Genomic DNA, 17611 nt, shown 5'->3' on the forward strand with positions numbered 1-17611 from the left:
CCCCAATGCCGTGTCTTATTTCCTGCACTTTAAGAGCCCAAATATACGGGCGGCTGCACGTTTTCGACAACCTCAGCCGACGCGATGGCACGCCCACAACACAGGCTCACAGCCAGAGCATGCTAGACGATCGCATGAATGACTTCTACTGGCACTCAAGACAAATGGTGCAAGACAAACAGGCACAAAGCCTGTTTTCAGTCGTTCAGGTGACGGAATATTTTAGCTGCAAGTTCCTGCTTTCTGAACCCCTCGGTGTTATATTTTGCGCATTCTGCTGGCGCAAGCACGACACTCCCGTGGTATCCCTCTTGGTAATCGCTGGTCGCGTTTTCGATAAGCGTCGGTACGAGAGAAGGTATATGTTTCTGCTGGGCCATAAAAAGCGTCACAAACTTGTACCAGTAAGATTCAGTAGACGCGAAACTGCGCCACAACGACCGAGCTGCTTTTCGCTAACTGCGTAACAACGCCAGGTGCGGCCAACGTGCTTCAAAATTACCCCAAAAGGTAACCAAATTAGTGACAATAATGTTGGGGGTCAGAGAAAGCGTCACGAATTAGTCCCAGTAAGGTTCAGTGAGTCACACGCGAAACTAACTGCGTCACAGCGGCTGAGCTGTTTCTCGCTAACTGCGTCACAACGTTGGGTGCCGTGCCACAAGCCGAAATTGCTTTAAATGCAGGGGAAACTGCCAACCAAACATTTCTCACCTTGCCGTAGTCCAATAGCACAGTGGTGCCATGTCGAAGTGCAGAAGGAACGCAAGAATACGTCGAGAGCCCAAGAAACCAGGCTACATTAAAAAAAAAAGAAAGGAACGGACGGGTCGCCGAACAGGCGAACGCACTGCCGGGCTCGCTCGCTTCGGTGGCGTGTCTGGCGCATGCATCTGACGCGTCAGTGGCTTGTCTCTAGGTAACGCAAGAAAAATAAGTCGCAAAGTTCATTTATACGCAAAACCTGGTTAGTTATGGCGGGAAAGAATTTTTTTAAAATCACCAGCCCTTCCCCTGTCGAGAAAATGGGGATAAGCAAAGCTTGTCGTGTGTGTATCTGACTTTCGTCAGGGTAACGTAAAGTTGACGACATGTCACGGTAATAAAACATGAACGTTTATTAAATGTATGCATCGAGGAAAGGAAACGTACAACGCAACGGAATAAATAGTTGCACGAAAGGTAAACAAATGTAGAAGTTAAGGAAACGAGAAGGAACGAAAAGTAGTAGGAAAGGGAAGGGAAAGTAGTAGGTCAAGTACACATACGACAACCTTTGCTTACGCCCATTTTCTCGACAGGGGAAGTGCTAGGGATTTTCTTTTTTTCGTTCTTTCTCTCTCTCTCTATATTTCTCTCTCTCCAGGCTACAAGAAGCACGACGCAGCACGGACCTGGCGGAACATCTCTGGGCCGTCCAGCTAGCCCACGATGCGGCCAGGGAGCTAAAACTCCCGGTCCCAACGTGAGAGTAGCCCGCTTTATGGGGCCTTGCGCCCCGTAGCCCGCAGGACCTTACAATAAATTTATCCCATCCCATCCATCTTTCTCTCTCTTTCTCTCTCTCTTTTTCGTCCTTGGTATGTACCATTGAGCTTGGACCCTTTCTGTACTATCGCCAGGATCGGCCCACTTTTCAGCGTGACACTACCACCACCACCGCCGAAACTTGTGAGCCTATAAAGCTTCGCTTAAAAAATAGAACTTGTCTGTTAATCGATAGGGGAACAGTGCAAAAAAAAAAACACAACACGAAGATTATCGAGTATGTACCGACTAGCCCAAGCCTCTACGGTCTTGTCTGTTAACTTCATTTCCCATTTTTAAGCGAAGCTCTATAGACTCACAAGTGTCGGCGGTGATGGTGGTGGTGGTGTCACGCTGAAAAGCGGGCCGATCCTGGCGATGTGCAGAAAGGGTCCAAGCTTAATGGCACATACCAGGGACAAAAGAGAGAGAGAACGAAAGAAAGAGAGAGCAAGAAAGAAAAAATGAAAATCACCACGAAGGTCAGATACACACACGACAAGCTTCGCTTACCCCCATTTTCTTGACAGGGGAAGTGCTCGTATTTTGTAAGCGAAGCTTTATAGGCTCACAAGTGTCGGCGGTGGTGTCACGCTGAAAAGTGGGCCGATCCCGGCTATAGTGCAGAAAGGGTCCAAGCTCAACGGCACATACCCCTGCCATGTGGGCCGATCCTGATGATTGTGCAGAAAGGGTCAAAGCTCAATGGCACATACCACGGACCAGAAAGAAAGAAAGAAAGAAAGAAAGAAAGAAAGAAAGAAAGAAGAAAGAAAGAAAGAAGGAAAGAAAGAGAGAAAGAAATAACGTGTGACACACACTCGCAGTGTATATGCTACACGCGTGATCAGGTGACCCGCAGATCACGTGACACGCGCGCGACCTATCAGGTTGGTGTGGTGTGTCGCGAGGCCCTAGAGGCAATGAAGGAAAGCGGGTTGGCGCACTCCTCCGGGCTTCCCTCGCCTCGGATCAGTTTCAGCGAACAGATGGGAAGGCCGTGCGTGGTGCGTTCTGCAAAGGAGCAAGCTGCGTTTGATGAACGCAGGCGTGAACTCGCTCGTCGCCAACGTGCCGATTCTAGCGTGAGGGCTTCCCTAGCCGAGGCTCGCCGTCAGCGAAGAGCCGACGATCACGAGGCGAGGGCTTCCGAACGTTACCCTGACGAAGGTCAGATACACACACCACAAGCTTCGCTTGCCCCCATGTCCTCGACAGGGGAATGGCTGGTGATTTTTTTCCCGATGCTCGCATAACCTAACAGCTGGCATTCATACTAGCATGACGTAGCTATCTCCTGTTGCAAGTTTTCGCCGAGTGTCTGCTGTTACTGAATTTTTCTCTATATGGTCCTCCCCACGCAAGCGCGACTGACATACTTGTGCGCATGTACGCACAAGTATGTCAGTCGCGCTTGTGTTTTCCGCGTTGTCCGCAGGCACTGTCGAAACACATCGCATATGTGCGATGTGTTTCATGAAAGTTGTGTATAAAGCCTTCTGTGTATATGTCATGTGAGTGCTACTGCCATGTAAGGGACTCTGGGCCTCCGTCAGGCTGCTGCGACAGCTTTTTGCCAGGTGTCCCTCCAGTTCCTTTTGTTTCTGGTAAATAAAACTGATTGATTGATTGATTGATTGATTTATTGATTGATTGATTGATTGATTGATTGATTGATTGATTGATTGATTGACTGTCATGCTTTGAAGTAACTGGTTCTCATGACACCGCCATTCCAAGCATCCTGAAGGGGTCGATACACGAACTTTGCATACACTGGTCCTGTATGAGCAATCAATCAACTGCTGGCATCCATTTTGGCTGTCCCTTGTAACTACGTGCGAGAACACGATCACGAATACTTACTTCGCGTGCCTGACATGGTCGGTTCACAGTATGTTTGAACTGTTTGTAAGCTACCCTATCCCCCACCGCGGGTTTGAGCACGTCAAGGCGGGTTCGCAAACGTCGCCCCAACAACCAGTTGGCCGGCGCCTCGTGCGTCGTAGCGTGAGGAGTGTTCCGATACGCGTGCAGAAACTTGTTGAGCTTTACCTTGAGTGGTTGGCGCGCGTCGTCCTTCCGTAGTGCATTTTTCAGGGTTTTCACGAAACGTTCCGCCAGCCCATTTGCGCTAGGATTGTAGGGTGCTGTTGGCACCCATCTCGCTGACGAACTGTTTGAAGTCCTGTGTCGTGAATAACGGGCCGTTATCCGACAGAATTGTCTCGGGGAAACCAAAACGTCCCGTAAACACTGAATTGTGACATCTGTAGTAGTCGAATGCATCACGAAAACGGCTGGCTACTTTGAGTGGGCATCGACCACTGAGAAACATGGACTGTTCAAATGGTCCTGCAAAATATATGTGTATGCGTTGTCACGGTGCTGAGGGCCAGAACCACGGGAGCAATGATGCTTTGCAAGGGGCACTGCGTTGTTCTTGGCAATCTGCACATGACTGCGCCATACGCTCGAGGCTCCCTTCGATGGACGGCCTGCAGACATAACTTCGCGCTAGCGCCTTGCTACGAACTACACCTGCGTGACCCTCATGCAACTCGTCCAAGACTGCACTCTGCAGCTTTGCGGCGATGACTACTGGTGTTCCCAGCAAAATGCATCTTCGATGCAACATTAGTTGATTGCACCTGGTGATGTAATGTTTCAGTCTGTCGTCACCGGCAGGTGCTGGCCAACGTGTACTTATGAACTCTTTTACTTGCACCAAATCGTTGTCATGCTCCATGGCACGCGCGATTTCTTTACTCGACACTGGCAGGGAGGCCAGTCGCAATGTAGAAAATGTTTATTCGCTTCCTTGCGCTTCGTCCTTGACATGTGGAAGCGGCAAACGGGAGCAAAAATCAGGTTCTGCGTTATCGGCTGACTTCTTAAAAAGAACGTCGTATAGCTGTACGCCGAGAACGTCACAGCCCAACGCTGTAATCGCGCAGCTGCAATTGGCAGGATCCCAGTTGCTAAAATTTGCTGTAAAGGCTTATGATCCGTGATTAGAGCGAATGCTCGACCCTAAATATAGCAGTGAAACTTCTTTATGCCAAAAATTATGGCCAATGCCTCCTTTTCAAGCTAGCTGTATTTATTCTCCGGCTCTGACAGTGTGCGCGAAGCGAAAGCAAGCGGTCTACACTCTAAAAACAGTTGCACCCTTTGGGGCGTATTTTTGCCACAGAACAATAATCGTCATCTGACTTGCGTGGCTTTCCTTTCTTTAACGCTGTGCGCCCGGCACTTCTCGGTCACGAACGACAAGAGCGTTATCAGCGTGACACAGCGTTCTCGATAGGAAAGTAGCAAGTGCAGAGGTTTCAAGATAGGAAACGCAAGCAAGACAGATGACGATTATTGTTGTGTGGCAAAAATGCACCCCTGGGTGCAACTGTTTTTAGAGTGTACACTCTAAGAACAGTTGCACCCTTTGGAGCGTATTTTTGCCACAGAACAATAATCGTCATCTGACTTGCGTGGCTTTCCTTTCTTTAACGCTGTGCGCCCGGCACTTCTCGGTCACGAACGACAAGAGCGTTATCAGCGTGACACAGCGTGACACAGCGTGACACAGCGTTCTCGATAGGAAAGTAGCAAGTGCAGAGTTTTCAAGATAGGAAACGCAAGCAAGACAGATGACGATTATTGTTGTGTGGCAAAAATGCACCTGTTTTTAGAGGTGGAACTGTTTTTAGAGTGTACACTCTAAGAACAGTTGCACCCTTTGGGGCGTATTTTTGCCACAGAACAATAATCGTCATCTGACTTGCGTGGCTTTCCTTTCTTTAACGCTGTGCGCCCGGCACTTCTCGGTCACGAACGACAAGAGCGTTATCAGCGTGACACAGCGTGACACAGCGTGACACAGCGTTCTCGATAGGAAAGTAGCAAGTGCAGAGTTTTCAAGATAGGAAACGCAAGCAAGACAGATGACGATTATTGTTGTGTGGCAAAAATGCACCCCTGGGTGCAACTGTTTTTAGAGTGTACACTCTAAGAACAGTTGCACCCTTTGGAGCGTATTTTTGCCACAGAACAATAATCGTCATCTGACTTGCGTGGCTTTCCTTTCTTTAACGCTGTGCGCCCGGCACTTCTCGGTCACGAACGACAAGAGCGTTATCAGCGTGACACAGCGTGACACAGCGTGACACAGCGTTCTCGATAGGAAAGTAGCAAGTGCAGAGTTTTCAAGATAGGAAACGCAAGCAAGACAGATGACGATTATTGTTGTGTGGCAAAAATGCACCCCTGGGTGCAACTGTTTTTAGAGTGTACACTCTAAGAACAGTTGCACCCTTTGGAGCGTATTTTTGCCACAGAACAATAATCGTCATCTGACTTGCGTGGCTTTCCTTTCTTTAACGCTGTGCGCCCGGCACTTCTCGGTCACGAACGACAAGAGCGTTATCAGCGTGACACAGCGTGACACAGCGTGACACAGCGTTCTCGATAGGAAAGTAGCAAGTGCAGAGTTTTCAAGATAGGAAACGCAAGCAAGACAGATGACGATTATTGTTGTGTGGCAAAAATGCACCCCTGGGTGCAACTGTTTTTAGAGTGTACACTCTAAGAACAGTTGCACCCTTTGGAGCGTATTTTTGCCACAGAACAATAATCGTCATCTGACTTGCGTGGCTTTCCTTTCTTTAACGCTGTGCGCCCGGCACTTCTCGGTCACGAACGACAAGAGCGTTATCAGCGTGACACAGCGTGACACAGCGTGACACAGCGTTCTCGATAGGAAAGTAGCAAGTGCAGAGTTTTCAAGATAGGAAACGCAAGCAAGACAGATGACGATTATTGTTGTGTGGCAAAAATGCACCCCTGGGTGCAACTGTTTTTAGAGTGTACACTCTAAGAACAGTTGCACCCTTTGGAGCGTATTTTTGCCACAGAACAATAATCGTCATCTGACTTGCGTGGCTTTCCTTTCTTTAACGCTGTGCGCCCGGCACTTCTCGGTCACGAACGACAAGAGCGTTATCAGCGTGACACAGCGTGACACAGCGTGACACAGCGTTCTCGACAGGAAAGTAGCAAGTGCAGAGTTTTCAAGATAGGAAACGCAAGCAAGACAGATGACGATTATTGTTGTGTGGCAACAATGCACCCCAAAGGGTGCAACTGTGTTTAGAGTGGAGACCAGGGGCCGTATTCTGTAACGCTTCGGTTTTCGAAGGATTCGGTTTGCGTGCAGCGATTGGTCGCCGCCTGGGTGACGCCATCGCCTCAGGGCGCGAACGCATTTTTTGATGACGTCACGCACATGTCAATCACGCGGAAACCGAATTTGTCGTCTGCTACGAAGCGAAGCCGCGCGCGCTGCTTCGGTCTGATCCGAAGCGCGGTGTGCCGTGCGCAGAGCCTGTGCGTGCCGTGTGCACGGGCGAGATCGCGGCACTCGAAGCAAAATGACGGCGTGTGCGGTGCCTGTGGCGCCCGTTATCGTGCTTTTAGCGAGCCTCCGTGATAGACAGCGACAACCTCAACGTCGACAAGACGCCTTTGAGATGAAAGACGAGGGATTCCGGCGACAATTCAGATTCTCAAAAGAGACAGCGCTCCGACTGTGCGAGGAACTTGAGTGTGTATTTTGGCCGCAACGCGAAGGTGGCGTACGACGTCCCACCTAGCGGCATAAATGGGTCAACCGAAGTAAACAAATATCGTTAAGTCACTCACCGCCATTACAACTCGCACACGTTTCATGATGAAAAACGTAAACCTCATCAATACCATGAACAAATTATTTTTATTTACCAAGAAGCGCTCGTAAATTGCTATATTTTACTCGGTTTGTGACGTTCACTGCCACAAAACGAAACCTTCGCGCCGATTGGTCTCTGTCCTTTCACTTGTTTTCATTACGTCAACGGACCGCCCCAATGTGACGCGACCGCCAAACCGAATCCTTCGAAAACCGAAGCGTTACAGAATACGGCCCCTGGGGCCGTATTCTGTAACGCTTCGGTTTTCGAAGGATTCGGTTTGCGTGCAGCGATTGGTCGCCGCCTGGGTGACGCTATCGCCTCAGGGCGCGAAGGCATTTTTTGATGACGTCACGCACATGTCAATCACGCGGAAACCGAATTTGTCGTCTGCTACGAAGCGAAGCCGCGCGCGCTGCTTCGGTCTGATCCGAAGCGCGGTGTGCCGTGCGCAGAGCCTGTGCGTGCCGTGTGCACGGGCGAGATCGCGGCACTCGAAGCAAAATGACGGCGTGTGCGGTGCCTGTGGCGCCCGTTATCGTGCTTTTAGCGAGCCTCCGTGATAGACAGCGACAACCTCGACGTCGACAAGACGCCTTTGAGATGAAAGACGAGGGATTCCGGCGACAATTCAGATTCTCAAAAGAGACAGCGCTCCGACTGTGCGAGGAACTTGAGTGTGTATTTTGGCCGCAACGCGAAGGTGGCGTACGACGTCCCACCTAGCGGCATAAATGGGTCAACCGAAGTAAACAAAATTCGTTAAGTCACTCACCGCCAGTACAACTCACACACGTTTCATGATGAAAAACGTAAACCTCATCAATACCTTGAACAAATTATTTTTATTTACCAAGAAGCGCTCGTAAATTGCTATATTTTTACTCGGTTTGTGACGTTCACTGCCACAAAAAGAAACCTTCGCGCCGATTGGTCTCTGTCCTTTCACTTGTTTTCATTACGTCAACGGACCGCCCCAATGTGACGCCACCGTCAAACCGAATCCTTCGAAAACCGAAGCGTTACAGAAAACGGCCCCTGGCGTCCTCAAAAACGTGGGAAAGCACTGCACCTACTCCGTACTGCGATGCGTCACAGGCTAACTTCAATGGTTTATCCGGGTCGTAATGGGCGAACACCTGTAGTGATTACAGCATTGTTCTGACTTGCTCGAACGCCGCGCGGCAGCGGTCGTTCCAGCGCCAAGGAACGTCCTTCCGCAAAAGCCGGGAAAATGGATCAGTAACCGTTGATAGATTAGGCAAGCTTCACGACACCTAGGAAGGACTGCAGTTGTTGCTTTGTTGTCGGTGCGGCAGCCTTGATAACTGCCTAAATTTTGTCAGGTGACGTCGCGATTCCTTCTGCGCTTATTTTGTGCACCAGGTAGGAGGGCTAGTTTTGAAAACAACGCACATTTTTTTTTCTTTTTTCACCCTGACACACCTCGCTGAAACAGACGTGTCAAGAGCGCCTGTAGGTTTATCAAATGTTTTTCAGTGGTCTTTCCCGTGACTGAAATGTCATCGAGATAAGAACACACTCCGCGCAGGCCCTTCAGCATCGTGCCTATTTTTTTTCAAAAGTGCCTGGCGCAGACGCATTTCCGAAAGGTAACCTGTTAACTGTAAACAGCGCTGTCTGCATGTTTAATGTCATGTACAGGTGCCCACAAGATAACTCGGAACGCCGGGCCGGCGGCCGCTCGTCGGCGCAGCACACCCGCGGAAAAATAGAGCCTTGGTCTGGGCGTGCGCTATCAAGCAAGCCTCGCTCCCTAGTGCTACTAGAGAGGCGTTGCCTTGTGTCAAAAAAACTTGCGGTTTGTCCCTCTCAGCGCTGCAACGACACATCTGGGGGGAAGGGGGGGGGGGGGGGGGATCGGGGCCTGTAGGCTACATCGTGCTCGCGCGCTGTGCAGCGTAATCTCTAAACGCACGCGTAATCCTTGTGGCGTATTCTCGTCGGAATCTGCATCCATTCTAAGAGATAGTCATGGTTTCTGGATAGCTTGCGTGGATGGAATCCATGAGCGTTTATAACGGAGTGGTGACCAGTGAGTTCACCATGCTCTACTTTTAATTATACCTAATGTCTTGCATCTGAGTGAATTATTTCGCTCAAAGAAAGTACGAATTCATAGCTTATCTTTCATGTGGGCGAGCGCCAGAGCTCGCCTATATTAGCACTGTGTACACTTCTCCTCAATCCGGTCTCTCCTCAAATCCACGCATTAATCTTACTTACTTTCAACCGGATTATCGTGTTGCGCGATGTGTTTTAGTCCTTGTGCAATTTATATTCCGAGCTGCATTTACTACTGGAGAATAAGATCAGAACTTTGACTGTAACATGACGGCTATTTTAAAAAGGATGACTGCGTGCAGTAATAAAGGTTTTCAAAATGACATCAGACGGCGTATTCCAACACGCCAATTTCATGCACAGGAATTAATTTTAAGCATGCGGCACTATAATAAAGGTCTCTTCAATGCTTCGCAGTTACAATTAACATCGGATAGTGCGCTATTTACTTACGCCATCTGACCGCTTCGCTGCAGTTTTAGTAGGGAGTAGTCTAACATTTGATCGCGTGTCTGCGTTGGTTGGCACAAACATTCAATTTTTCGTTCAGTGTGGTGATACGTAGCTGATCGAGGGGGTGTTCAGCTGTGCGAGTTAAATGCGTACAGAAAAAATAAAACGTTCAGTGGGATCCCATATTGATTGCTACGACGACTTCGATGGCGAAAGCTTTAATGCGTTGATGTCTTTTATTTGCGATTGTTTGCTTATGTTGGTTAAGTAATTAAATAACTATTAATTGGTAGTCATTTGGTTTATTTGTTTTCTTACTTTCTATTACGTAGTCTTTAACTGATCCTATTAGTATGTACTGCTCTTCGGAACTCTTAATTGGTCTTAAGTTGGCGTGACCAGTTTTATCACGGAGTCTCGAATTGATGTTAAGTAGTCTGTTACTGTTCGCAAGCCTTAATTACGTTTGATTAATCGTAAATATTCTTAGTTACTTCGTAATTCACTTTAGAAAGCTTTAATAAAGGTATATGATGTCCGTGTATTGATCTTGGTAATTACCCTAATTACCTTTAATTAGTCTTTGGGACTCTTGAATTACTCTTAATTATTTTAGCTACTTGGTGCTTAATTCACTTTCACGTGCTTTATTGAACGGGAGCGTTGTAGTATGCCGCTTTCTCATTTTTTTTTTTTTTACCGCAAGTGTTGTCGACGATGGTCACATACCGCGACCATGAGCCAGTTCAGCGTGTCGCTGTCAAAGGCGCCGATTTAGAGACCGAACCTGTGACAACGCTCAAAGGCACCCAACGCTATTCTTTTGGAGCAAGGCAACACCTTTTTAGATGCACTGGGGAGCGAGGCGAGCTTGCTAGGGAGACCGCGCATGCGCAGACCCTGGCCCTACTTTTTCCCCGGCGCACTCCGCCGGCGAAAGGCCACTGGTCCGGCGTTCCGAGTTATTTTGTGGGCACCTGTACTTCTTCGACTCTTCCGACACGAGTACTTGCTGGTATGCCCTGTTCAGATCGATCTTCGTAAAATGTACAGTCGCAATCTTTTTGAGGGTGAACACGGGAGCGCGTCGCTTTCTATATCACCAGCGCCGTCAGACGGCAGCCACAATATCTGCGCGCACGCTCGGGGAGGGTAGGCTCATTTCGTGCGCATTACGTCATCGTAGTGCGCGTGTATCGTCTGCTAGCAGTTTTTTCCCCCTCAATAGAAACCAAATTATGACAGAAACCACGATTTTTATGCTTTATTCAGAACGTTGTGCTTCTTATGCTTGGCGTTATAGTAATTACTTCAACTTTTCACTTTGTTTAGTTTTCCTTCTGCTGTGTTCTTATCGTACAACGAACAGGCAAGAGAACACAAACATCCGAACTTTTATTTGGTGCAAGTTCAACAAAAGATTTATCCGTTTATAAGTAGTATTAGTAAGCAGGAATAATTTTCTCTTTGACGATGTTAGTATTTTGTCATACAACCCTTTGCGGAAACGACTGCTGCCATCCTATAGGGTAGTGACGCGTACAGCGCTGGCACAAAGTCATGATGCGCTCGAAGGTCCTCCCATTCTTGTCGAACGGCTGCCCACAGCTCGTCCCCAGTCGTCGGGCGGACAGGTTTTCGCACCATGGCTGCTTTGATGTACCCCCACATATTTTCGCAGATGTTCATGTCAGCGCCTTTGGCCAGGCCAGGAAGGCATGCTGATTCTGCGATTTTCTATATGTTCCTTGACAACTTTTGCCGTGTGAACCGGCGCCAGGTCATGTTGAAACATAAAGTCGGCATCGGGAAAGACGCTGTGGGCGTAGGGCAGCAACACATTGTCAAAAATTTCTGTGCAGTATCGCTGCGATGTAAGGGCACCTTCTATGCGATGCAGAGGCCCGAGACCATGCCTTGACACCGCGCCCCACACGTTCTCGCAGTTTCGGCCACTCGCGGCGACTCCCTGCACATTGGCTGGCTCGTAACTGCATGGAAATCGTATTTTTGACCATCCTTCGCAAAATCAAACGCGCATTAAGAAAAGTTTCTTACCGTGTGCCTCTGGTTCGCCAAACTCGCATCCGTTGGTCTTGGCGAGTTGTAAAAGTCGACTCATTCGAGAAGATCACTCGGCCCCAGTCATTTGCCATCCATGAGGCGTGTGCTTCGGCAAACTGGAGACGTGACTTCTTGTTCGAAGCAGTGACGACTGGCTTTCGTGCAGCTACAGAATTTCGCAGTCCAGCACTTCGGAGGCGTCGCTGGACCGTAGCAAGGGAAGCGTCCACATCTAGCTGCTCCCGCACTTGCCTAGCGGACTGGAACGGGTTCTCGACGACAGCAGCTACCGTAAGCGCGTCTTCATCCTCCGTCGTTGCCTTTGGTCGACGCCTGTGTGGGGCATCACAGAGTCGGCCTTCCTTGCTGAATGCCTGAATAATCCTGTTGATGGTCTTTAGCGGCCAGTGCACGAGAGCACCGATGGAGCATTGAATATCCCTTGAGCAAATATTGTACGATTTTATACCTCTCTTCTTCGGGAACGCGGGCCATGCTGAAATTCAGTTGCTGCTCTGACAGATGCGGTAATGTGCAAGAATATATATACGCTCCTCAAAGACGGAAGCCGCTTTTTAAATACGCCCACAAGTGTCATGAGCATGCGTGGCCTGGCTACAGATCAACAATGATCTTGAGAACGCCCACAAAAAATTACCTATATTTTCAAGTTTATTGATGCTTCGTGGGGAGCGTAATAAGAAGTTCAACATCGTCACTAATCCCGAACCGTACGGCTACCTTATTGCGGTACGCGCGGAGCAGACGACACGCACTTGCTTGCGTGACGCAATGCGCGCGGCGGGAGAATTTGCGCACGCCAGGCACACTGCGCATGAGCAATGCTTCTCGTAGCCGCCGCTGAACCGCGCTGTGAGCTCAGAAGGCCACGCGTTCCCGTGTTCACCCTCAAAAAGATTGCGAGTGTAGTCCCCCGGCCAGCGCTGCCAATAGATCATCTGTCTTAGGTAGCGGGTTGTGTGTAATATCAAGCGAGGGTCTTATCGTGCTCTTATAATTACCACATAGGCGTATGCCGTCATCTTTCTTTATCACGGGCACTGCGGACGTGACATACTCCGCTGTATTCACGGGCGTGTGAATTCATAGTTCAACCAGTTTTGCTATCTCGGCTTGTACAACTGACTGCAATGCGAACGGCACATTACTTGGTTTTAGGAACCTCGGCCGGTGGTCCGATTTGAAAAACAGCTCGGCCCGTTCGTCTGTGATAGTACCTATATATCTCGTCCTTGAACGGAGTTTTGTACTTTACTAGCAACGCATCGAGCCTTTCCTTCGGTCGGGAAGACAAGTCAAACACTGACCTTGAGACGTGGGTCATACCCCAAATCCTGTCCCAGTCTAGACGTACTGTGTGCAGCCACTTTCGTCCTAGTATAGTGGTGGTCCTGCTTGGTCGACGAGGTACAGTGGTAGTTTGGCCGCCTGTCCACCGTGGAGCACGCTGACGACCGCGACGCCACAAGGTCGGACGAGTGCTCCGGTATAGGTGCGCAGGGTGACGTCAGTTGGTCGGCAGCTGGTCGACGGAAACTGCTGCTTGAACTGATTGTAAGGCATGATTGACACCGCCGCTCCCGTGTCAAGTTCCATTTCTACTAGTGCATCATTCATAGATAGTCGAACAAAAATGCGAGTGCGGCTTGCAGCCTCTTACATGGAAATGCTGATAGTCGACCCCTGCGTCATAACATTTAGCGTTTTCACGCTACGTTTTTTTTTTCTTATACCAGTCATGCGATTGGCTGTTGCTGCTCCGACAGGCCCTTTGAATATATCCTTTCTCTGCACACTTATAGTGTCATTAATGTGAGGGCATACAGCATGAGTGTGGTCGGAGAACTGCAGCGGTAACAAACCAGTAACAACTTACCGGCTGTCGCTTGCACCTCGTACAGATCAGCATGTGTGCCTCTTTACTCTCTTCTTCCACTTTGTGCAGCTTTGTGGCCAGTGACTCCACGACTCGAGTCTCGGCGACATTCTTCCGGTCTGCTTGAATGGCCAGCGGGCGGTCCACTGCTTTCGAGAACGTCAATTTGTCGTCCTCAGCAAAATGTACTCGCTGTACGTGCTCCTGGAGTACTCCGCAAATGAAACGATCCCGCAGTGCTCTTTCTAAATTGGCAGGTCTGAGACAACTTGCGAAGCTCGCCACCATATTCGGGCAGGGACTCGCCCTCGTGCTGTGCTCTGCGGTAAAACTTGCCTCGTTCGCCGATTATTGACGGCCATGCATAGAGCCAGGTGGACGTCTAAGATGCTCTTCAGTTGCTCGAAAATTTTGGCCGAAGGCAGGTCCAGGCGCCGTCAACGACTTCAGCAACACATACGTTCGCGGCTCGGTGGTGCTGAGGAATGGGTGCACGTTGTCGCTGTCAGGAACCTCTCCTTGTATGCCGTCCAGTCACTTGCGGTAACATAACGACACCATATGGCCCAGCTGTCCAGTCGACTGCATTGTCGCTTCTCGTTTAACTGGGGGGGGGGGGGGGGGGGGGGGTGAATCTTCCTATACCTCCTATTGGTTCTCCTATAGCGAACGCTCAGTCGACGCTAGCGCCAAGGCGCACTTAAGTTAGGCCCTAGCGGATGGATGACGGTACTTCGGTGGCGAAAAAAAAAAGAAAAGTTGTGCGATTTTTTTTTTACCTGCCCCCTTTCGCTATAGCACTTTTTAGCTTCCTTTTATTTATGATAACCTTGTTCCGCTCGTTTCTCCTTTCCCTCCTGACTTTCCTATTCCTCTCCCATGCCTCGCCTCACCCTCCCCTCATGCCTCGCGCAATGCTGTTTTTTTTTTTTTTTTTTTTTTTCTCGCGAGCGTTATCAGACGCACCGCCGGACCGAACCCGGCGGTGTCCAGCCGTGCCATTCGTGCTGCGTGCTTGTGCGCAGTGGATTCTTGCGTTTTCATGCATGTAGTCGCGTTCATTCTTACGGTCAAGCAAGCATGTGCCCAAGTTGTATTAAAAAATAATTGCACTTACAACACAACAGTTGTTTGGACTCACTTTATTGTGTTCGTTTGCGATTGGAGCAGACAGTGCAAAAGACTATAGAATGCAACAAAACGCGGATGGTGTTTCATGTACGCACATGTGAAAACCATTTATTGTAATTGATCTAATGGCTAATGCGCAGAATAGCTTCTCACGGCCTGCTTCTCACTCGGTCCATAAAATCCACCTCCGTGAAGTGCGCCGAGCATATTCTGCGGTTGTTGGCCTTGTCTCTGGGCAAACCCATTAGGTCCATCGTTCCAGCGTAGGTTAAAAACGCTTCCATCCTGAAGAAAAGTGAAGATCATAAATTATAACATCGCAGTTGGAACATACAAAACTGAGCTCGTTTCGCGTCGCGGCAGAGCACTATAGTTGTGATATGTCAACCTTAATTCTCAGAAACGTATTTTTAAACGATGACGACCAATTAGCTAGATATAAATGCAAAGCGCAAATCTACACACGTGTTCCTTGCGATATGCACAGGTGGTACTACATTTATAAGGAGCTTTATGTTCGCTGCTTGTTGACATAACGATTTACTGCATTGTTGTGGTGTTTTCAAATCAGCTAGCTGCTGCCTCACCACCAGGCGCATGCATGTACGACTGCGCACAATCACTATCACAAATAAAAACCGGGACGTAAGCTGCACAGTGCTCACCTGTTGTCTTTAGGGATGCGGTAGAATTTCACGTCGCATGGCTCACTTCGTCTTGATGTATTCGCACACCATTGAACCACACACGAACAGAGACAGCTGCGAGACATTGCGGGGAAAAGCCGACAAATGTGCAACGGTTGGGTACCACACGGACCACACTGCTAGCGCGGAAGGCGAAAACCGCAAAACTGACCGCATAATGCCAGAAAAAAAAAAAAAAACATTGCTGCCGTTTTGGCCGTTATCAGCACGGCCGTTGAAGGTGAGAGAGAAACGACAAAGTTGAGAGAGGGTTGACAAGAAAAAAAAAGGAAAAGGGAGCCTTCATCCCATCTTCGTCGCCAAGTGTACTGCCTCTGTCAGGAAGTGAACAGGCAAGGGTTCCAACGGAATAACGGGGTTTATTGCCCGAAACTCACGGGCTCATGGTTGCATGAGGAATAGGCGGTTAGCGCACAGAGCCCGACATTACAAGCACTTTGTGTACATGCGCACTAAGCGCAGTCGGCTTATCAGGCGCGCTATCGCGGACACAGTACTGGAGCAACTTCACTTTCCATAAGGGCGAAGTCAAACGTAGAATAATAGGCGAGCACCGCGAGTTTTCTTTCCACGGCGGGAATCAAACAGCATTTTTGTCCATGCGTACGCGATTACATTTTAATCCGTGCTGTAAGTAATCAGAAAGCCAGTCCCAAGTTACCTCATCAGCTCTGGCGACAAAAATTACGCGTTCGCAACCAACCATTGTCGGAGCAGGTCGCAAACAGGCATTTTCTGCGCGCGCACACACGCCTAATAAAGGACGAAGTTGTTGCATATACAGTTACCGACGACACCAAGCGCACGGCCTACTGCGGTAAAGACTAGTATAAATAGGGTAGCTGCAAGCACCAGGCTGCTACATTCGTCGCCTTCGACCGGTAAGCTTGTAGATTTTATTAAGGTTGAAGCGCTGACAGAACGGATAAATGGCGGCGCATCGTTCGTCAATGCATCGTTCGTCAATACACCGATAAGCCCAGCGCTGTAATCGTGCAGTTGCAATAGGCGGAATCCCAGTTGCTGGTCCCAAAATTTGCTGTAAAGGCTTATGATCCGTGATAAGACTGAATGCTGGACCCTAAATATAGCAGTGAAACTTCTTTCTGCCAAACATTATAGCCAATGCCTCCTTTTCAAGCTAGCTGTATTTCTTCTCCGTTCACGCCAGCATGGACGGTCGGCGTCCATGCTGGCACTGCCTCTGCAGCTTTGGCCAAACTATTATGTCGTCTACCCACTGCTCATCGTAGTGGTCGATATCGTAGTGTTCGATATCGTAGTGTTCGCTCGTCGTAGTGGGCTACGCCGTGGCTGCGGGCCACGTGGTCATTGTAAACAAGCTGAGCAAACGCCGATCAGGAGGAATTCAATGGCGGGCGCTGCCCCGTGAGCAAATATGGCGGCGCCCATGGGCCTTTACGTTCACACTGTTCCTACTCGTTATTTCATTTAAGTACTGTACAATACGGTCTGATGCCCTAGCTTATGGCTATGCAGTTCTGTTAGGTCCTTGTTCGTATGCTTTTTGATGAATGTGTGATAGACCGATAGTACTCTGTTTCTCTCCGCCACGGCTTCCACAATAAATGCTAAACAGGCGTATTCGTGGCGACGCGGGTATGTAGAGATGCAACGTGAAGATAAGAAGGTTCTTTTAGTAAGAGCGAAATTCCTGAACAACAATAGACGCTTTTTCTGCCAAGCAATCAATCCGCTGGAAATAGAATTAACGTATCTACCCTCCAAATTTAACTGGATATTTTCTACGGTCCAAATGCAAGAGAAAAGCAGCGAACATTACTATACATCATATCATCGGCAGGTGAGGTGCGCATGTGCTCCGAAATATGCCCGTTTTGGGCGTGCTCCTGTCCCATTTTTTTTTTTTTTTTATTGTGCATTCGATTGTGCACCTACTATACCCAGCTGCTTCCAATCTCTGCTTACGGTATTTCCCAAACCACGACCGCCAATTAGTGTTTTTCATCCAGTTGTAGTTCCTAATAATATACGTTCAAGAC

General features: G+C 49.0%; 1 protein-coding gene across 1 annotated transcript in view; it reads right to left on the reverse strand.

Annotated features, from left to right (window-relative positions):
- The window catches only part of LOC119431099 (ATP-binding cassette sub-family C member 2-like), a 178854-nt gene extending 165508 nt beyond the window's left edge, over positions 1–13346 (reverse strand). The window contains exon 1 of the mRNA XM_049657787.1: positions 13181–13346. The gene's annotated coding sequence lies outside the window, so the exon portion shown is untranslated. The remainder of the gene's footprint in view (positions 1–13180) is intronic.
- Positions 13347–17611: the final 4265 nt, after the last annotated feature.

Source organism: Dermacentor silvarum, chromosome 10 (genome assembly GCF_013339745.2).
Source record: "Dermacentor silvarum isolate Dsil-2018 chromosome 10, BIME_Dsil_1.4, whole genome shotgun sequence".
Classification (NCBI taxonomy): Eukaryota; Metazoa; Arthropoda; class Arachnida; order Ixodida; family Ixodidae; genus Dermacentor; species Dermacentor silvarum.